Consider the following 22,150-nt stretch of genomic DNA (forward strand, 5'->3'; position numbering starts at 1 on the left):
TGAATATATCTATGACACCCAGAAATCTGCTCTTTTATTCTTTGTCCCCAACGCTCTAGGCGACCAGTTTTGATAGCCTTTAGCCGCACCCGCATTCTACTCCTCCTCTGTTCCGCGGGTGATGTGGAGGTAAACCCAGGCCCTGCATGTCCCCAGGCACCCTCATTTGTTGACTTATGTGATCAAAAAAGCCTTGGTTTCATGCATGTGAACATCAGAAGCCTCCTCCCTAAGTTGATTTTACTCACTGCTTTAGCACACTCTGCCAACCCTGATGTCCTTGCTGTGTCTGAATCCTGGCTTAGGAAGGCCACCAAAAATTCTGAGATTTCCATATCCAACTATAACATGTTCCGTCAAGATAGAACTGCCAAAGGGGGAGGAGTTGCAGTCTACTGCAGAGATAGCCTGCAAATTAATGTCATACTTTCCAGGTCCATACCCAAACAGTTCAAACTTCTAATTTTAAAAATTAATCTCCCCAGAAATAAGTCTCTCACTGTTGCTGCCTGCTACCGACCCCCCTCAGGTCCCAGCTGTGTCCTGGACACCATTTGTGAATTGATCGCCCCCCATCTAGCTTCAGAGTTTGTTCTGTTAGGTGACCTAAACTGGGATATGCTTAACACCCAAGCAGTCCTACAATCTAAGCTAGATGCCCTCAATCTCACAGAAATCATCAAGGAACCCACCAGGTACAACCCTAAAACTGTAAAAAAAGGGCACCCTCATAGACATTATCCTGACCAACTGACCCTCCAAATACACATCCGCGGTCTTCAATCAGGATCTTAGTGAAACACTGCCTCATTGCCTGTATCCGCTATGGGTCCGCAGTCAAACGACCACCCCTAATCACTGTCAAACGCTCCCTAAAACACTTCTGCGAGCAGGCCTTTCTAATCGACCTGGCCCGGGTATCCTGGAAGGATATTGACCTCATCCCGTCAGTTGAGGTTGCCTGGTCATTCTTTAAAAGTAACTTCCTCACCATCTTAGATAAGCATGCTCCGTTCAAAAAATGCAGAACTAAGAACAGATATAGAACCTGGTTCAATCCAGACCTGACTGCCCTCGACCAGCACAAAAACACTCTGTGGCGGACTGCAATAGCATCGAATAGTCCCCGCGATATGCAACTGTTCAGGCAAGTCAGGAACCAATACACGCAGTCAGTCAGGAAAGCAAAGGCCAGCTTTTCAAGCAGAAATGTGCATCCTGTAGCTCTAATTCCAAACCGTTCTGGGATACTGTAAAGTCCATGGAGAACAAGAGCACCTCCTCCCAGCTGCCCACTGCACTGAGGCTAGGTAACACGGTCACCACCGATAAATCCATGATAATCGAAAATTTCAACAAGCATTTCTCAACGGCTGGCCATGCCTTCCTCCTGGCTACTCCAACCTCGGCCGACAGCTCCACCCCCCCTGCAGCTACTCGCCCAAGCCTCCCCAGCTTCTCCTTTACCCAAGGACTGGAAAGTTGCCGCGGTCATCCCCCTCTTCAAAGGGGGAAACACCCTGGACCCAAACTGTTACAGACCTATATCCATCCTGCACTGCCTATCTAAGTTTTTCGAAAGAAAAGTCAACAAACAGATCACTGAACATCTCGAATCCCACTGTACCTTCTCCGCTGTGCAATCTGGTTTCCGAGCCGGTCACGGATGCACCTCAGCCACGCTAAAGGTACTAAACGATATCATAACCGCCATCGATAAAAGACAGTACTGTGCAGCTGTCTTCATCGACCTGGCCAAGGCTTTCGACTCTGTCAATCACCATATTCTTATCAGCAGACTCAGTAGCCCGGTTTTTCTAATGACTGCCTTGCCTGGTTCACCAACTACTTTGCAGACAGAGTTCAGTGTGTCAAATCGGAGGGCATGTTGTCCGGTCTTCTGGCAGTCTCTATGGGGGTGCCACAGGGTTCAATTCTCAGGCCGACTCTTTTCTCTGTATATATCAATGATCTTGCTGCGGGCGATTCCCCGATCCACCTCTACGCAGACGACACCATTCTGTATACTTCTGGCCCTTCCTTGGACACTGTGCTATCTAACCCCCAAACGAGCTTCAATGCCATACAACACTCCTTCCGTGGCCTCCAACTGCTCTTAAACGCTAGTTAAACCAAATGCATGCTTTTCAAATGTTCGCTGCCTGCACCCGCACGCCCGACTAGCATCACCACCCTGGATTGTTCCGACCTAGAATATGTGGACATCTATAAGTACCTAGGTGTCTGGCTAGACTGTAACCTCTCCTTCCAGACTCATATCAAACATCTCCAATCCAAAATCAAATCTAGAATCGGCTTTCTATTTCGCAACAAAGCCTCCTTCACTCACGCCGCCAAACTTACCCTAGTAAAACTGACTATCCTACCGATCCTCGACTTCGGCGATGTCATCTACAAAATGGCTTCAAATACTCTACTCAGCAAACTGGATGCAGTTTATCACAGTGACATCCGCTTTGTTACTAAACCACCTTATACCACCCACCACTGCGACCTGTATGCTCGAGTCGGCTGGCCCTCGCTACATATTCGTCGCCAGACCCACTGGCTCGAGGTCATCTACAAGTCCATGCTAGGTAAAGCTCCACCTTATCTCAGTTCACTGGTCACGATGGCAACACCCACCTGTAGCACATACTCCAGCAGGTGTATCTCACTGATCATCCCTAAAGTCAAGACCTCATTTGGCCGCCTTTCCTTACTGTTCTCTGCTGCCTGTGATTGGAACGAATTCCAAAATTCATTGCAGCTGGAGACTTTTATCTCCCTCACCAACTTTAACTTCTTCAAGACAGAGGGCGCTCTTTTAATTTTTAAAAAACATTCCCGTTTTAAACAAGATATTTTGTCACAAAAAGATGCTCGATTATGCATGTAATTGACAGCTTTGGAAAGAAAAAACGCTGATGTTTCCAAAACTGCAAAGATATTATCTGTGACTGCCCCAGAATTAATGCTACAGGCGAAACCAAGATGAAGTTTCATACAGGAAATGCCCCAGATTCTGAAGGCGCTGTGTTCCAATGTCTCCTTATATGGCTGTGAATGCGCCAGGAATGAGCCTGCCCTTTGTGTCGTTTCTCCAAGGTGTCTGCAGCATTGTGACGTATTTGTAGGCATATCAATTGGAAGATTGACCATGAGAGACTACATTTACCAGGTGTCCGCCCGGTGTCCTGTGTTGAAAATCTTTATGTCCATGCACCGTTCCATTTCTTCAGAAGAGAAAGTCAACTGCCACGATGGATTTATCGTCGATAGATGTGAAAAACACCTTGAAGATTGATTCTAAAACATCGGTTTACCATGTTTCTGTTGATATTATGGAGTTAATTTTGATTTTTTTTTGCGTTTTAATGACTTAATTTTCGTTTTTTTTTCTTACCCAAACGTGATGAAGAAAACGGAGCGATTTGTCAACACAAATAATATTTTTGTAAAAACAGAACATTTGCTATCTAAATGAGAGTCTCCTCATTGAAAACATCTGAAGTTTTTCAAAGGTAAATGATTTTATTTGAATGTTTTTCTGGTTTTTGTGAAAATGTTGCATGCTGAATGTCAGGCATAATCCTATGCTTGGCCATCAATACTGTTACACAAATGCTTGTTTTGCTATGGTTGAGAAGCATATTTAAAAAAAATCTGAGATGACAGTGTTGTTAACAAAAGGCTAAGCTTGAGAGCAAATAGATTTATTTCATTTAATTTGCGATTTTCATGAATAGTTAACGTTGCGTTATGCTAATGAGCTTGAGGCTGTATTCACGATCCCGGATCCGGGATGGCTCGTCGCAACAGGTTAAACATCTGATATCTGAGCAGCTAACCGATCGCTGCAGCTGTACATAGTCCATCGGTAAATAGCCCACCCAATTCACGTACAACATCCCCATACTGTTTTTATTTATTTACTTTTCTGCTCTTTTGCACACCAGTGTCTCTACCTGCACATGACCATCTGATAATTTATCACTCCAGTGTTAATCTCCTAAATTGTAATTATTCGCCTACGTCCTCATGCCTTTTTGCACACAATGTATATAGACTCTTTTTTTAAATAAAAAATAAATAAATTCTACTGTGTTATTGACTTGTTTATTGTTTACTCCATGTGTAACTTTGTGTTGCTGTCTGTTCACACTGCTATGCTTTATCTTGGCCAGGTCGCAGTTGTAAATGAGAACTTGTTCTCAACTAGCCTACCTGGTTAAATAAATGTGAAATAAAAAAATAAAATAAAATGGGCATCTCGGATTTACTTACAGAATCATACAAAATGCTCTGAGACCAGTTTGGGAAGAAACATCAATGCTGTTGCAGTACAGGCCAAATGTACTTCTCTTCATGTATTGATTTTTAGGTCACCAAGTTAAAAAGCCCTACAATTGCCATAATATTATTTGATTTACTGTAGGTCTCGCTGCATATCTGAGCGACCACAAGCAGAGCAGAACAGAGTAGATCTCAGCCAAACTATTTCAATCTGCTTTAAACTGACATTACTTAAAAAAATGTTTTGGGGGAATTACATGGGCTAGGGGTTGAGATGAGCAGTGCCCCACTGTGATTAAGACATGGGAAAAGAGAGAGAGAGCGAGAGAAAGGGAGCAGAGAGAGAAAGATGGAGCAGAGAAACCCTCCCACAGATCAGCCTATAATGTGGTGACAGGTCAGAGGGAGTCAGACGCACAACACCCCTCGCCTCCTATCGCCTCCCTCCCTTGGGAAAAGACAGTGATGGCAAATTGCATATCTCTGCGCTGGAATCTTTTCTCTCGCTTGCTCTCTATACTGTGAGAGGTTAAAACCTTAATCCTTAGATTGTCATAAGCACTGTGGCAGTTTTTTTAATAACAGGTCACAGCCACTGTGGTGTAAACAGTGTACAACAATTGCATCCAAGAAGAGTCTCTGGAGCAGAGCTATGATGTGGAAAGCTGTATTGAAATGAGTCTGTTGCTCATTAATATTGTGACATTCACACATGTTGCGGGAGACGGTATACTGACATTTCAGCTTATAATCAAAATTGTACACAGTACATGCCATGCAAAAACAGTACATGAAATGAAAATGTTATGAAAAATATAGAAAAACAACTATCAGCTATCTATAAATAGCTATAGATACCCACTGTTGTTTCATGCCCATCTCTTACATTAAATGGTTAGCATGGAGCCAGAGAATATGAAACACCAGGAGCTGAAAGCTGTCTTTAACCAGATGGCATACCAGTTCTCTCACCACTAAAATCACAAAATATTACTCTGAGAGCCAAGTATTGCTCCCTTTCCCTGTGTGCATTTACATAGTGCTTACAGTAGAATGAGACAAAACACAATCCCAATTCTTTTCAGGAGCACCCTGATAAAAACCTAAAACATTTCCCAAGTAACCCACATTAAAAAATAATACAGTTTACTATAGAATATTATAGTACTTACTATAGAATTTTGTAATACTATATTCCACACTGTAGAATCTCTTGATTATGTGTAATACTTACTATACAATTTTGTATTATACTGGAGGATACTATACTACCCACTGTATCCCTTGATAATGTATGGCTTACTTTAGAATTGTTTAGTATACTGGAGAATACTACACCACACACTGTAGTATCCCTTGATCATGTGTAGTATAGCATTTTATAGTATACTGTAGCCAGGTGAAATTGGACGTCTATCCTGAGGATGTCTGGAAATGCCTTCAAAATCGGCCACTAGTGGCAACAGTGAGCGCTATTACCATCAAGTATGCTTGGGTTTTACTAGCACATTGTGGATGGGGATGATGAATCAGAAGGTTGCGTGTTCGATCCCAGTTGGGAACACTGTTTTTTATTTATTTTTATTTTAACCCTATCCCAAACGTTAACCCTTACCTTAACCATTTGGAATGAGTGCCTAAACTTAATGTTGACACCCAGGTCGGCTGTCATATTTAAAGAATATACAGATGATGGGACAGTCTGCACGCAGGTCATACTTTGTATACATAACAGGCTGTTATTACACTTCGCAAAATTGTACAATGCGATAGATTATTGCAGGCCAAATGTCTTGTGGGACATGAAACCCTTATTTGAGAAGGGCATGGTTGTCCTGTATGGCTCAGTTGGTAGAGGATGGCGCTTACACCGCCAGGGTTGTGGGTTTGATTCCTGGGGCCAGCCAAAATGTATACACACATAAATGTAAGTCGCTTTGAATAAAAGTATCTGATAAGTTGTTTTCTTTTACTTAACTAGGCAAGTCAGTTAAGAACAAATTCTTATTTTCAATGATGGCCTAGGAACAGTGGGTTAACTGCCTTGTTCAGGGTCAGAAAGACAGATTTTTACCTTGTCTGCTCGGTGATTCGATCTTGCAACCTTTTGGTTACACGTCCAACTCTCTAACCACTAGTCTACCTGCCGCCCCAATGGCATATATTATTGTTCCCTCCTTATCCAGGAAGTAGCAGGTGGCACGGGAGGAGACATGGAGCACTTCTCAGCCTTTACCTGAGACAGAAAAGGCGCTGTAGAAACGTCGTGTGTGCTGAACATTTACTTATAACTCTTTAGTAGGCACAGTACCATCCCACAATGGAGACTGTTTCTATACATTGAAACCATTACCTTTTATACCAATCAGTCATTCTGCTCAATAACAGGTTTTGCAGACTAAAGTAGACAAAGAGAGAGAGAGGCCAGAGTTGACCCTGTTTGCCGTGTACTCAGGAAGGAACTGTCAGGAGGGAGAAGGACTGAGAGGCGCCATAGACAACACATGCAACTATACTTAGTATCCATACACTTACAGAGAGAAACACCTCTGAAAGCTTTGGTGTTATATGAAGAAAAGAACTGCACTCTACCTCAAGTGATCTGAATGAGACTCAGTATTATTTTGCATTGCTTTAAAAACAGCACAGCTGTCAGGAAAACTGTGTATTGATTATTTAAAGACAAAAAATAACCTGTGCAGGCAGATGACGCCTATTTAAAAGGCATCGGGTGACTAGTTGTAGTTAGGGAATTAATATTAAAGGAAGTGATCAATATGACTCAATTAATGCCTTCATCATAAAAACTTTATGAGCCCATTCCAAGAGGGGTGAGTGACTCTTTAGGACCATTGGATTTGACTGCTGCGCCCCAATTATATTTTATAGTGAGTTGGTGAATCCTAATGAAGGGCTAATGATCTGGAGAGTGACAAGAAACAGCCGATGGAGGAGCTGCTTGCACAATGTCAAGTCAGGATATATGTTACTCATCAAACTGCCAGAACTAAACAAAATAAAAAGAAAAAGAACTCTCAATATGCCCGTTTTTAAACGTCTCCCAAGAACAGAATATCAAGAATATCAACAACACTAATATAAAAAGATGTGGAAAGATGTTTTCACAGGAACTACTTTTGTAGCATCTTGCCAAACTCAACTGGGAAGCACTGGGAATCATGTGGTAACTATTCAAAAGTAGAATCCACACATTATCACTCAGCATATCTCTGCCTCTCTCTTACACTCTTCCCCTCAATCTCTTTCACTTTTTCCTCACTCTCACTATGTGTCTCTTTCTACTCTCCCTCTCTTGCTCTCCTCTCTCTCTGATTTCCAGTGGGCAGAGAAAACATCAGTACACAGTCTAGCTAAATGTTAAGCAGATGAGAAGGAGCTCTCATTTTGAAGTGTGTCTGTGCTACATACTGAGCCTTGGCACAGATCCTTCTGAGAAAAACTCAGACATCTTCAACAAGCGCTGTCTCTGGGGCAGACTGGAAAGGAGCTGTTGATTCTCACAGGTTTACATACACATTTGATACAGAGGAAAGAACACCTATCTGGCTTGTTTGCACACTACAAATACAGGAATGCACAGTACAATGCACAATAGAGTTTGCAATGCCCAGCTGAGATTGCATACCAAGGCAATACTGTGCTTGTGAGATCTGTAGGTGATTTTATTCAGTAACTTTATACAGAATGAATAACACAACATTTGTCCCCATCTCTGTCATGTCAGGTCAATGCTTGCCTGGCTGTGTTTATCCCTATGAGGAATTAGCTAATTATCACACCTCCTCTTCTACTCCTGACACCCGCCCCTCTGCCTTTGACTCACGTGGTCACAGCAAATATCAACATCGCGAATAAACACTCAACACCTGCTTGGATCCTCGTTGCTATATAAGGGTTTAGGACTGTCCCAATGGACACACAGCATCTGTTGTTCACAACACTATATTGGGAAGGGTCTCTCTCAAAGACCGCCAATCTCCCCCCGAACCCAGCCCACACACATAGACATACCAGTAGCCCCAACCCCCTCCTACACTGCTGAAACTACAGTCAGTAGTAAAGTATGTAACTCTTATAATAATAATAATAATAACTCTTCTCAGTGGATCCCCACAACCATAAGCCTGCTGCCTGAACTCTTTCCACAGTAAGTTACTTATTTATAGGAACATGTATCCCATAGGGGCAAAGCAATTGAAACAAAATAATGCCGACAGGACTGATATGGTGAAGTTGGCCAGTCAGTCCCAGCGTACGATCGCTAGCGGCTGTGAGGAGAGAGTTACAGAGCAACACCATTGAAAATCTTTATGCAATGAATTTTGGTGAAAAAGTTTGGGCAATCCGCCCCCGTAACTTCTCCTGGAAACACATACAGTACATTCCCCGCCTCAGTCCAGAGGTCTCCCAGAACAATGGTTATAAAATAGACTTTTGTGAGTGCTGGGAAAAACATGAAGCAAAAACAAACAGTTACTGAGACAAACTAAAATGACTCTTTTCAAAAGAGAAGGGCAAACTTAATTTAGTTTCTTCCGAACAATGAGGCAATAGTGTTCTAAATAAAGAGCAGTCTTCTTCACGCCTACTCCCCATTCCATCACTCAACATTATGAGTAGCAAACTTAAAAGTCCCTGTAAAACAAAAGACAGGAAAAGAAAAAACGTACCTCTCCCCCTGTCTTGCTCTCCTTCTCCTATCTCTCTGTCTCTCACTCAGGGCTCTCAGTGATCTCTCACTAAATCAGGGTGTGTCAGGCAGATAAAAGGAGATTGAGCTCCTCTTAAAAAGCTGCATGACAGACTCCAGGCAGCCCCCTTGTCAGCTTTTCCAATAACATGTCCCTGCCCAAGTCGTGAGGTATTTCCTGGACACTACGCACACTCCGTTATCCAAGAGGTCTCGTTGGAGGCTACTCTGCTCTGCTACTCGTGGGGACTGGAGATTCTGCACCACTCTGCTAAGGTTGCTAGGGCTGAGTTACAGCCTTATGGTCGCCAGACAGATTTAGAAGCCCAGACACATGTGGGAAGTTAAAGAGGCAAGGCTGCCTGGATTGTGACAAGCCTTTCTGACGGTGTGTGTGTGTGTGTGTGTGTGTGTGTGTGTGTGTGTGTGTGTGTGTGTGTGTGTGTGTGTGTGTGTGTGTGTGTGTGTGTGTGTGTGTGTGTGTGTGTGTGTGTGTGTGTGTGTGTGTGTGTGTGTGTGTGTGTGTGTGTGTGTGTGTGTGTGTGTGTGTGTGTGTGTGTGTGTGAAAGAGGGACTGGAAGAATAGAAAAAAATACATTCCCCCCCCCCACTTAATATGCTGTGGCCTGCCAGTCTGTCTAGCAAGGGAGGAAATAACCACAAAGCTTTTCCTACACAGCACTTTCTTTTTTCCCTCCTACCAGCCATACCCACAGTGTGGTCAGAGCAGATGAACAATAGTAATCATTGTTTAACATGCACAGCCCGTTCAGCATTTTACGTGGTCAGTGAAGACGGCTCACGGACACCAGGGAATGCATGGTGTTATTATTGTTGTTGTTTGGTGATATGGAGCTTCAACCGCTTTGGTTGATTATCATTCTTTCAATAAAGGGAAATACCTAACAGGCCTGCAGTAAGAGAGACAACACTCCTCAGCTTTTCAACTTGCTGATGAGGAGGTCGCCTACTGTTTGAATACATCTGGGGAGATCTATTTCCCTGTTTTAACAAAAGATTTAAAGATTCCAAGAGGAAGCTGTGAAGACGGGGGTGTTCCATGAAATTAGTGCCTTTTGCGTCCATTTTATATGTTAAGTAGGAATTGTAAAACAATTTGAAAAGCCTGTTATGTTAAATGAAGTGCCCTTTAATATAGACCCCATGGATAATACAATAAATCAGATGTTTTACATGAATATAGGCTTGATAAAGTTCTGAAGTTGAGCATTTTGCCATATTCCTCCATCAACCCTGTGTCACTTCTAGGAAGATTTTAACCCACTTAATTCCAAAATGTCTCCAAGTTTAACATTCATTGTAAAGACCTGGTTATTTGTCTGCTTTGACAAAATAATTTCAGAAGATTATCATTGATCATGTGATTAGTGATCAATTTATGTCTGTCCCTCATTTCAAGGTCAACCCTATTACGTGAGCTGAACTCTCATTCTAATATGGTTTAACTATTCCTTTTTAAATATATATTTTTCAAAAGAAACATTGAATATCTAATAGTCAAATCATATATTAAAAAGTAGGTGAGCTGGATGTACTATTTTTGGCAATTTTCTGGTGGAAAACTGAGTGGGTCGAGCATAACATCATAACATCATAACATAACATCATCAACCCTGTTATCCATACTGTAGATAGAGAGACTAGAAATGTTTTAATAAAAAAAGTGAAGCTTGCATTCAATTGCCCCTCCCTGTAGGACACAACAAGCCTGTCACAAGGAGATTCATGACTTTTTTAAGAAGAATTCGACAATCCCTGTTACAATCAACCTGGTTACATTATTTTGCATATAATAGACACTAACTATGTTAATTTATTAGGGAAACTTTTTTTTATTAAGTTGAACATCTGCTTTTTATCACAGAATGTTAAAATGAGGTGAAATCCCTTATTTTTAAGTTATACTTCTTAAAGGGCACCGAATTGGTGGAACGATCCATGGATAGAAGAGATAGAACACCAAAACAAGAGTATGTCTGAGTTTCAGGAGGGGAAAGCATTTGCTTACTCCTGGTCTTATTGTGTTGTTGTGTGAATCTCACCTCAGAGACAATTCCCCAACCTGTTATGTGTATATCTGGGCTAGAATTGGCTGCGGATCCTCCCAGGGCTCTTTCTTTATTCTGACATGTGTTTGAAAACAACCAATTAGAGTGAGATTCCAGCAACAGGATTTAGAGCTGGTCCAAACACATGGAGCTTTGGTAAATATGGATTGTGACACAGATGTCATCATGAATAAATACCGGTTTTCATTCCTCTACCAACATTCACTACTCTCTCGCTATTTGCCTTCCAAACACCTGCTCTACTTCTGAAATATAGGCCTGTAATTCCCTGATTTTTGAGTCACGATTGTGATTTCACAATTCATCAAATATTCGATTATCGTCTGATCATAGAGCTACTCTATTAAACCAACAGAAAATGTCAAAACATTAGCTGACTATTACAATCATATGTGAGTGAATACCTATAGTTACAGTTGGTTGTCATTAAAACTTGTTTTTCCACCACTCCACAATTTCCTTGATAACAAACTATAGTTTTGGCAAATAAGTTAGGATCTACTTTGTGCATGACACAAGTAATTTTTCCAACAATTGTTTACAGACAGAATATTTCACTTATAATTCACTGTACCACAATTCCAGTGGATCAGACGTTCACGTACACTAAGTTGACTGTGCCTTTAAACAGCTTGGAAAATTCCAGAAAATTATGTCATGGCTTTAGAAGCTTCTGATAGACTAATTGACATCATTTGAATCAATTGGAGGTGTAACTGTGGATGTATTTCAAGGCCTACCTTCAAACTCAGTGCCTCTTTGCTTGACATCATGGGAAAATCAAAAGAAATCAACCAAGACCTTAGAAAAAAAATTGTAGACCCCACAAGTGTGTTTCATCAATGGGATCAATTTCAAATGCCTGAAGGTACCACGTTCATCTGTACAAACAATAGTATGCAAGTATAAATACCATGGGACCATGCAGCCGTCATACCACAGGAGATGCATTCCGTCTCCTAGTGATGAACGTACTTTGGTGCGAAAAGTACAAATCAATCCCAGAACAACAGCAAAGGACCTTGTGAAGATGATGGAGGAAACTGGTACAAAAGTATCTATGTCCACAGTAAAATTAGTCTTATATCGACATAACATGAAAGGCCGCTCAGCAAGGAAGAAGCCACTGCTCCAAAACAACCATAAAAAAGCCAGACTACGGTTTGCAACTGCACATGGGGACAAAGATTGTACTTTTTGGAGAAATGTCCTCTGGTTGGTTGAAACAAAAATAGAACTGTTTGGCCATAATGATGATTGTTATGTTTGTAGGAGAAAGAGGGAGGCTTGCAAGCTGAAGAACACCATCCCAACCATGAAGCACGGGGTGGCAGCATCATGTCGTGGGGGTGCTTTGCTGCAGGAGGGACTGGTGCGCTTCACAATATAGATGGCATCATGAGGAAAATTATGTGGATATATTGAAGCAACATCTCAAGATGTCAGTCAGGAAGTTAAAGCTTGGTTGCAAATGGGTCTTCCAAATGGACAATGACCCCAAGCATACTTCCAAAGTTGCGGTAAAATGGCTTAAGGTTTTGGAGTGGCCATCACAAAGCCCTGACCTCAATCCTATAGGAAATTTGGGGGCAGGACTGAAAAAGCGTGTGCGAGCAAGGAGGCCTACAAACCTGACTCAGTTACACAGCTCTGTCAGGAGAAATGGGCCAAAATTCGAATTATTTTGGGGAGCTTGTGGAAGGCTACCCAAAACATTTGACCCAAATTAAACAATGTAAAGGCAATGCTACCAAATACTAATTGAGTGTATGTAAACTTCTGACCCACTGGGAATGTGATGAAAGAAATAAAAGCTGAAATAAATAATTCTCTCTACTATTATTCTGACATTTCACATTCTTAAAATAAAGTGGTAATCCTAACTTACCTAAGAAAGGGAATGTTTATTCGGATTAAATGTTAGGAATGGTAAAAAACTGAGTTTAAATGTAGTTGGCTAAGGTGTATGTAAACTTCCGACTTCAACTGTACATGTCAGCCAATCTTTCTTTTTTCAGCTAATCTAGCTAACTACAGGTGTTGGAACTTAATTTGATCACTCTTGTGTTGCTGAGAATTTTCCTGCGCTGCGTTGTGATGTACATAAATTCACTGAAAACCCGGACTTACACACGTTTATATTAAATTATTGCACGTTTATGTAACCTAATGTTGGCCAGCTAATAGACTACAACAGTATGGGTCATAATACCCATGAAGCCTAGTGGACAAACAGGGAAATGATTCCAATCGTTTTTCCACCATTCATTTTCCCGTAGGGGATTTTAGAAACTCCTGTAGGCTTACCCTGATGTGATGTTTTGATAAATCTCTCTAGGACAAGGTGACTGATCAATATATTCACCTGTATTTACCTCCAAAAATTAAACGCTAATTAGCTGCTAATGTGGCTATCATAAAGCACTACAAATGCCATGATGATATGAATAAGACTGCCGAATCGAGGCAAAGGTAAAAATCTCTGGATTGACAATTAACTAATGTTAGCTAAATGTAGTAATGAATAAATTTGCTACATTTCTTTAAATGTGCAATTCTGTGAACTGTCTTGCACAAGTTTTAAATGGACACAATACCTGTTAGCAAAGATGTCAGCTAGAGATGACGTGCAGGAGCTTGCAGGGATTTTTTGTTTTGCATGTCTACTTTGATGCTAATTAGCATTTTTTAATATGAGAGTAAATAGAGACAAATATATTGATAAAAGTCTTGTTGTCCGAAAGAGATTCACACGGTTATCAAAACGTCACGCCAGGGTAAGACTACGCAAAACACAGCCCTTATTTTAAGTGTTTCTAAAATGAATGAAAAATGAATGGAAAAACAATTGGAACCATTTCTCTGTTTGACCGCTAGGTTTAATGGGTATTATGACACCTCCACTGTGGGGCTCTATTGCCTATCCACCAATCATGCAACATTACTCTCAAATCCTGTTGCTGCAGGATTATTTTGCTGCAACAATACTGGTGAAATTAAGATCCTACATCTGTAACGATGTTAACTAGCTAGGCTTCCCCAGCATTGGTCCCATGCAGGCCCTCTGGCTTTGCAGTTTGTTCTGGTCACTCACTGTGTTTGATTAATTTACTGGTGTAATTACTGGCGATTGAAAGTCAATCACTTTCAATCCCCAGTAAGGAGACGGAGGAGCATGCTTGTACCGACAGGACGCATGTGGAGGGAGTAGCTCTGTTTTGTACCGTCAACACTGTGATTATATGTTGAAGCCAGACAGCATAGTTGAAATGAATCCTTTAAAATCGATAGATTAATATATCCCCAAGCAACCGAGAGTGAATGAGCGGTCAGTTATATATAATGGTGAACCAATCTGTGGGCAAAATGGCTTCCTTACAGGAAAAAACAAAGAACTTGGAGATACAAATCGGAGCAATGCAGAGCTGAAGGATATCCATGAAAAGATAGCTAAAATGCTCTCAATGATCACCAAAACACACAAACTGTTAAAATCGGTTGTTAAAAAAGTAGATTTGCTCGAAAGGATGGCAGAGTCTTTCATGTATACAGGGTGGGCATGTGGACGAACAAAACAACACAATGTACCTTTTGGAAGTAAAGCTACCAAACTTAGAAGATGTACTGTACCAGCTAGAAACTGAGACAAAAATATTGTCCCTACCAGAATACGAGGAAAAAGGAGACCTTTCCAGATATGTAATCAAGCTGATATCGGATAAGCTTGGGGTGGATGTATCACTGGAGGATCTGGAGTGATGCCATCAGATCGACGTGAAATATGAGAACGCTAAATACCCTTGCTTGGTAATCTAAAAGCTGTGGAAATATCAGACAAAAGTCTACATTCTGAAGGCACAAGGGTAGGGGGGGGAATCAAAATCCATGACCAGTCCATTTGATTTGTCGAGGACGTGTCTGGCAAGCTTAGAAAAAAAACGCAATTAATTCCAATCAGACAGTCAGTGGAGGAAAAAAAACTCAAGTGTCAACTCCGATTCCCGGCAGTGCTGTGGGTATGGAATTAAGTACTTCCTAGGTTCATGTATCAAACTGTTAAATTGTGACAATAAAATAATAACAAAGCTTATAAGCAAACAGAATGGCAAAAGTCTTACCAGACTTGATACATATCAATCAAACAGGGTTTATTATCATGTTTCAGGTAAGACCAAAGTGCAGACTGTGTTGAAGTTACAATGTTTATTACAACAACAAGGGCAGGAAAATGACAGGTTAAGGCAGGCAGGGGTCGATAATCCAGAGTAGAGTGGCAAAGGTACAGGATGGCAGGCAGACCCAGGGTCGGGTCAGGCAGAGGTCGGTAATCCAGAGTAGGGTCAAAGACACCGGACGGCTGGCAGACTCAGGGTCAGGGGCTGGCAGAGTGGTCAGGCAGGCAGGCTCCGAGTCAGGACAGGCAAGGGTCAAAACCAGGAGGCAGAGAAAAAGAGAGACAGGGGAAAGGCAAGAGCTGAGACAAAACGCTGGTTGATAAACATGACAAACAGGCACAAACAGACATAAAACACAGGCATAAATGCCCAAGGGATAAGTGGGGAAGATGGGTGACACCTGGACATGGGTATAGACAAGCACAGGGACAGGTTAAACAGATCAGGGTGTGGCATTAATACACAAAAATAAACACTTGCAAAAAACAAGAACATTTTTAATACAATATGTAAAAAATCATGACTGTTGATACGCAAAAAGGCTTTTTGATACCCAGAATGGGTAGCTTCTAACTTTCCAGCTGAAATAATACATTTTATAAAAAATATTGTAAATGTCCTACAGCAAAAATAGACATATACACAGATAATACATTATCTGACGAAATTGCTCTCCCCCTCCGGTTTGGACTGGCAATTGAACCACTTGCAGAAAGAATTAGACCGGATCCAAATATAAACGGTATCAGTATTGGTAAACATCAATATAAACTAAACTTAATTGAAGATGATCTCCTGATATACCTGACCAATATTGATGCCGCTTTTCCTAAAAATATTTTCAGAATCAAAAAAATCTCAGGATAGAAATGAGCGTGGAAAATACTAAACAAGGGCAATAGGAAAAAGAACAACACAATCTACATCAATCCTTTAAGTGGACATAAAAAACTAATGAAATACTGATGATGCTTAATAAGTGTGTATAAGTGACAACAACAAAAATATATAAAGATAACTGTATTCCATTAATCAACAATATGAAAGCATATCAAATTAAATGGAATAATCTCCACATATATCTTACAGGTAGAATAAACCTTTTTAGAATGTTATGGCTGCCAAATGTTAGCATTTATTTTGGTAATACCAGTTACCCCCCACAGAAGACATTCTTTACAAAAGTATATTCGTCATAATTGACTTTATATGGGCAAATAAAATTCATTGAATAAAAAGGAAAGTTTTAGATCTTCCTAAGTCTGAAGGTGATTTTAATAACCTTCCAAACTTGGAATTGTATCAACTTGCTAGCCAAGGCTTTTACTTGCAACATATTGTTAAATGCACTAAAGACAAGCAATGGGTACATATTGAAGATGCACATACTCATCCCCAGAATATTTTTTTGTTTGCGTCTTTTTTTTCAAAGGATAAAGCTAAGAACATTAGCAACTTCATACTTAAGAACGCTACAACAATATGGAAGAAAATTAAACATTTTCTACAACAACCAATATCGCTCCATAAAAACCACAACCTTATGGAAAAATCATTCGAAGCTTTTCAGAATTCACCGATAAATAGGTCCACATGGAGAATTAAATCCATAGAAACGGTTCAAAAATTGTTATTTAACTAGGCAAGTCAGTTAAAACTTCTTATGACTGAGATTCCGCTAACGGGATCGATATGACAACAGCCAGTGAAAGTGCAGGGCTCCAAATTCAAAACAACAGAAATCCGATAATTAAAATTCCTCAAACATACAAGTATTTCACACCATTTTAAAGATACACTTCTTGTTAATCCCACCACATTGTCCGATTTCAAATAGGCTTTACGGCGAAAGCACCAAACAATTATGTTAGGTCAGAGCCAAGTCACAGAAAAACACAGCCATTTTTCCAGCCAAAGAGAGGAGTCACAAAAATCAGAAATAGAGATAGAATTAATCACTAACCTTTGATGATCTTCATCAGATGACACTCATAGGACTTCATGTTACACAATACATGTATGTTTTGTTTGATAAAGTTCATATTTCTATAAAAAAAATCTCAGTATACATTGGCGCGTTAGGTTCAGTAGTTCCAAAAACATCCAGTGATTTTGCAGAGAGCCACATCAATTTACAGAAAAACTCATTATAAATGTTGATGAAAATACAAGTGTTATACAAGGAACTTTAGATACACTTCTCCTTAATGCAACCACTGTGTCAGATTCCAAAAAAGCTTTACGTAAAAAGCAAACCATGCAATAACCTGAGTACGGCGCTCAGAGCCCAAACAAGCCAAAAAGATATCCGCCATATTGTGCAGTCAACAGAAGTCAAAAACTCCCAGAAATTACAGTTCCACAATAAATGTTGGTTTTGTTCGATAATGTACATCATTTATGTCCAAATAGCTCCTTTTGTTAGCGCATTTGGTAAACAAATCCAAACGCACGAAGCGCGTTCACTAGAAGCAGTCGAAAAGTCCAAAAGTTCTGTTACAGTCTGTAGAAACATGTCAAATGAATTATAGAATCAATCTTTAGGATGTTTTTAACATTAATTCTTCAAAAATGTTCCAACCGGAGAATTCCTTTGTCTGTAGAATTGCAATGGAACAGAGCTCGCTCTCACGTCAACAGGCGTCACGAGCTCAAGGCATTCTGTCAGACCTCTGACTCATTCCCCTCTCATTCGCCCCCACCTCACAGTAGAAGCATCAAACAAGGTTCTAAAGACTGATGACGTCTAGTGGAAGCCTCAGGAAGTGCAACATGACCAATATCCCACTGTATCTTCAATAGGGAATGAGTTGAAAAATGACCAAACCTCAGATTTCTCACATCCTGGTTGAATTTTATTCTCAGGTTTTTGCCTGCCATATGAGTTCTGTTATACTCAAAGACATCATTCAAACAGTTTTAGAAACTTCAGAGTGTTTCCTATCCGAATATCCTAATAATATGCATATATTAGCAACTGGGACTGAGTAGCAGGCAGTTTACTCTGGGCACCTTATTCATCCAAGCTACTCAATACTTCCCCCAGCCATAAGAAGTTATTAAGAACAAATTGACAGCCTAGGATTAACTGCCTTGTTCAGGCAGAGAATGACAGATTTTTACCTTGTCAGTTCAGGGATTCGATCTAGCAACCTCTCGGTTACTGACCCAACGCCCTAAACACTAGGCTACCTACCACCTCAAAAAATGACTAACAGGAAGTACATTAATTTCCATGACAGAATTAAAAAGTAATTTTGGACTGACCAATGTAGATACTTTCAAATACATGCAACTTAAAAGTTACATATCACGAAATGTCGATTTGAAATCTGAGAAAAACGAATTTGTACAATTTAAGGACAATTGACAAACAATAACGCAGGCACTAGGAATGGGTGTGTGAACATGTGGGTCTGGGCAGATGAGATGTATTCATTGTTTGTGTGCGTCTGTAAGTTGTTGTTAGTATGTATAAATTTTAATCTGGAGTGGGGAAAACCTGTAATAAAACAATTAAGCAAGTCACCACTTCTGAGTTGTCCACAAATAGACCAGGCTCTGATTGGCAGACGTTCACAAAGTGACCACTTCTCACCTGGGGCTATTGTCAGAGGTGACTTTCCACCAATTCCCACCAATTACTCCACATAGATTTGGAATTTATCAAATAAGGGCTCCTAAGAATAATTCCAAACCGAGGAACTGCAAATAGCAAGATGTTAGCTTTGAGGACTTCAACAATCGCTCACAATTGGGTACTTATAGGCATATGTGTCAGGGTAAGTTTGTGGTTTCATGGAACATGACAGCACACTTCACACAAAGTATTTGCTGGGAAAATTACCACAAAGCAACTGATTCTATGATATAAATGCCTTGTTCAGGGGCAGAATGACAGATATTTACCTTGTCAGCTTGGGGAAACCTTTCGGTTTCTAGTCCAATGCTCTAACCACTAGGCTACATATCTAAACATATCTAAAACTAAAAGCATTGTATTTGATACATTTTCTAAAATCTAGACCTCAGTTGAATCTGGTAATGAATGATGTGGCTGTTGAGCAAGATGAGGAGACTAAAACCTCCTGATGTAACCTTAGATTAAATTGTCATGGTCAAGACATATTGATTCAGTTGTTGTAAAGAGTAGTCTGTCTGTGTTAAAGAGATTATACTCAGCATTTTTAACAACACAGTCGACCCAACAAGTCCGGCAGGCTCTAGTTCTATCTAATCTTGACTATTGCCCTGTGATATGGTCAAGCACTGCAAATAAGGACCTAGAAAAGCTGCAGCGGGCCCCAAACAGAGCAACACTTCTTACCCATCAATGTACACAGAGGGCTAAATGTCAACAGTATGCATGTCAGTCTCTCTTGGTTCAAGGTAGAGGATATATTGACTGTAACAATTATTGTTTTTGTGAGAAATATAATTTTGTTAAATTCCAATTGTATGTATAATCAATACGGACATATTTACCCCACCAGACATTCCAACAGGCATCTCTTCACAGTCCCCAAATTCAAGACAAGGCACAGTATTACAGAGAGCCATGATCACATGGAACTCCCACACATCTCAAATTACTCAAGCAAATAGCAAAATTAGCTTAAAAAAACAAGTAAAACAACACAACGAACTTGAAGCTCTCAACCTGCTCCACTACAGCCCCGTCAATGAGAATGGGGGTATGCTCGGTCCTCCTTTTCCTGTAGTCCACAATCATCTCCTTTGTCTTGATCATGTTGAGGGGAGGTTGTTATCCTGGCACCACACATCCAGGTCTCTGACCTCCTCCCTATAGGCTGTCTCGTTGTTGTCGGTGATTAGGCCTACTACTGTTGTGTCATCTGCAAACTTAATTATGGTGTTGGAGTCATGCCTGGCCATGCAATCATGAGTGAACAGGGAGTACAGGAGGGGACAGAGCAAGCACTCCTGGTCCTCGTGTTGAGGATCAGCATGGAGTATGTGTTGTTACCCACCCTTACCACCTGTAGGCGGTTCGTCAGGAATTTCAAGCTCCAGCTGCAGAGGAAGGTGTTGAGTCCTTTTGCTTAGTGATGAGCTTTGAGGGCACCATGGTGTTGAACATTGAGCTGTAGTCAAATAATAGCGTGTCTTTTTTCGTTATGTGTCGGAACCCAAGAAGACTAGCTGTCTCCATTGGCGTCGGCTATTGGGGGTCCGTCCCAATAAAATCAAATAAAAATAGAATAAAATTCCAGAATAGATAGTTTGAATAAACATGTCTGGTACATTTCCCACAGTCAATTGTTTAAGTCGGAGCTATTCTCCTAGCATCTCGTATGGCATCTGAGCAATGTCTTTCCTGCATTGTCCCCTCAAAATCAATTAATCAATCATTCACTGTTGTTTGGATTTTTGGATGTGAATGGCTATTTCTGGGTATTGAATACTAGTGTGCTCTGGAACCCACTGCTTTGAATCTTGCTTTGTCCAAACTGCCATTTCAGTGGATAGAAGACTGTATGTCGCTCTGGATAAGAGCATCTGCTAAATAACTCAAATGTCAAATATAAGACTGTGAGTGTGGATTTGAAGCAGATGTCTTACATAGAGACAGTGCATGGTAATAATCATAGCGTTCTGCCAGGATAGGAGTCTTACTAGACATAATGGAAATCTCAGCATTCCAGTATCACCGGAATAGGATATTGTCGTTCTTTTAACGCAACGTAACGTAAACAGCACTGCTAGCTAGCCAGCTAGCCCCCGAATAGCAGCACTGTCGAAACTATTACACTCAACGGAACGACTTGATTAGTGTAGTGTCAACAACGCACCCACTGCCAGCTAGCCTACTTCAGCAGTACTGTATCATTTTAATCATTTTAGTCAATAAGATTCTTGCTACGTAAGTTTAACTTTCTGAACATTCGAGACGTGTAGTCCACTTGTCATTCCAATCTCCTTTGCATTAGCGTAGCCTCTTCTGTAGCCTGTCAACTATGTGTCTGTCTATCCCTGTTCTCTCCTCTCTGCACAGACCATACAAACGCTCCACACCGCGTGGCCGCGGCCACCCTAATCTGGTGGTCCCAGCGCGCACGACCCACGTGGAGTTCCAGGTCTCCGGTGGCCTCTGGAACTGCCGATCTGCGGCCAACAAGGCAGAGTTCATCTCAGCCTATGCCTCCCTCCAGTCCCTTGACTTCTTGGCACTGACGGAAACATGGATCACCACAGACAACACTGCTACTCCTACTGCTCTCTCTTCGTCCGCCCACGTGTTCTCGCACACCCCGAGAGCTTCTGGTCAGCGGGGTGGTGGCGCCGGGATCCTCAGCTCTCCCAAGTGGTCATTCTCTCTTTCTCCCCTTACCCATCTGTCTATCGCCTCCTTTGAATTCCATGCTGTCACAGTTACCAGCCCTTTCAAGCTTAACATCCTTATCATTTATCGCCCTCCAGGTTCCCTCGGAGAGTTCATCAATGAGCTTGATGCCTTGATAAGCTCCTTTCCTGAGGACGGCTCACCTCTCACAGTTCTGGGCGACTTTAACCTCCCCACGTCTACCTTTGACTCATTCCTCTCTGCCTCCTTCTTTCCACTCCTCTCCTCTTTTGACCTCACCCTCTCACCTTCCCCCCCTACTCACAAGGCAGGCAATACGCTCGACCTCATCTTTACTAGATGCTGTTCTTCCACTAACCTCATTGCAACTCCCCTCCAAGTCTCCGACCACTACCTTGTATCCTTTTCCCTCTCGCTCTCATCCAACACCTCCCACACTGCCCCTACTCGGATGGTATCGCGCCGTCCCAACCTTCGCTCTCTCTCCCCCGCTACTCTCTCCTCTTCCATCCTATCATCTCTTCCCTCTGCTCAAACCTTCTCCAACCTATCT

At 41.3% G+C, this 22,150-nt stretch overlaps 1 protein-coding gene across 3 annotated transcripts in view; it reads right to left on the bottom strand.

Moving 5' to 3' along the window:
* LOC124000342 (delta-sarcoglycan-like) overlaps positions 1 to 22,150 on the bottom strand; it is a 313,303-nt gene that overhangs the window by 80,559 nt on the left and 210,594 nt on the right. The window contains exon 1 of one of the 3 annotated variants that reach the window (XM_046306629.1): positions 8,988 to 9,309. The exons of the other annotated variants lie outside the window; for them this stretch is intronic. The gene's annotated coding sequence lies outside the window, so the exon portion shown is untranslated. Of the gene's footprint in view, positions 1 to 8,987; positions 9,310 to 22,150 lie in introns of those variants that run through there. 3 annotated transcript variants of the gene reach the window in all.

Source organism: Oncorhynchus gorbuscha, linkage group LG16 (assembly GCF_021184085.1).
Source record: "Oncorhynchus gorbuscha isolate QuinsamMale2020 ecotype Even-year linkage group LG16, OgorEven_v1.0, whole genome shotgun sequence".
NCBI classification, from domain to species: domain Eukaryota; kingdom Metazoa; phylum Chordata; class Actinopteri; order Salmoniformes; family Salmonidae; genus Oncorhynchus; species Oncorhynchus gorbuscha.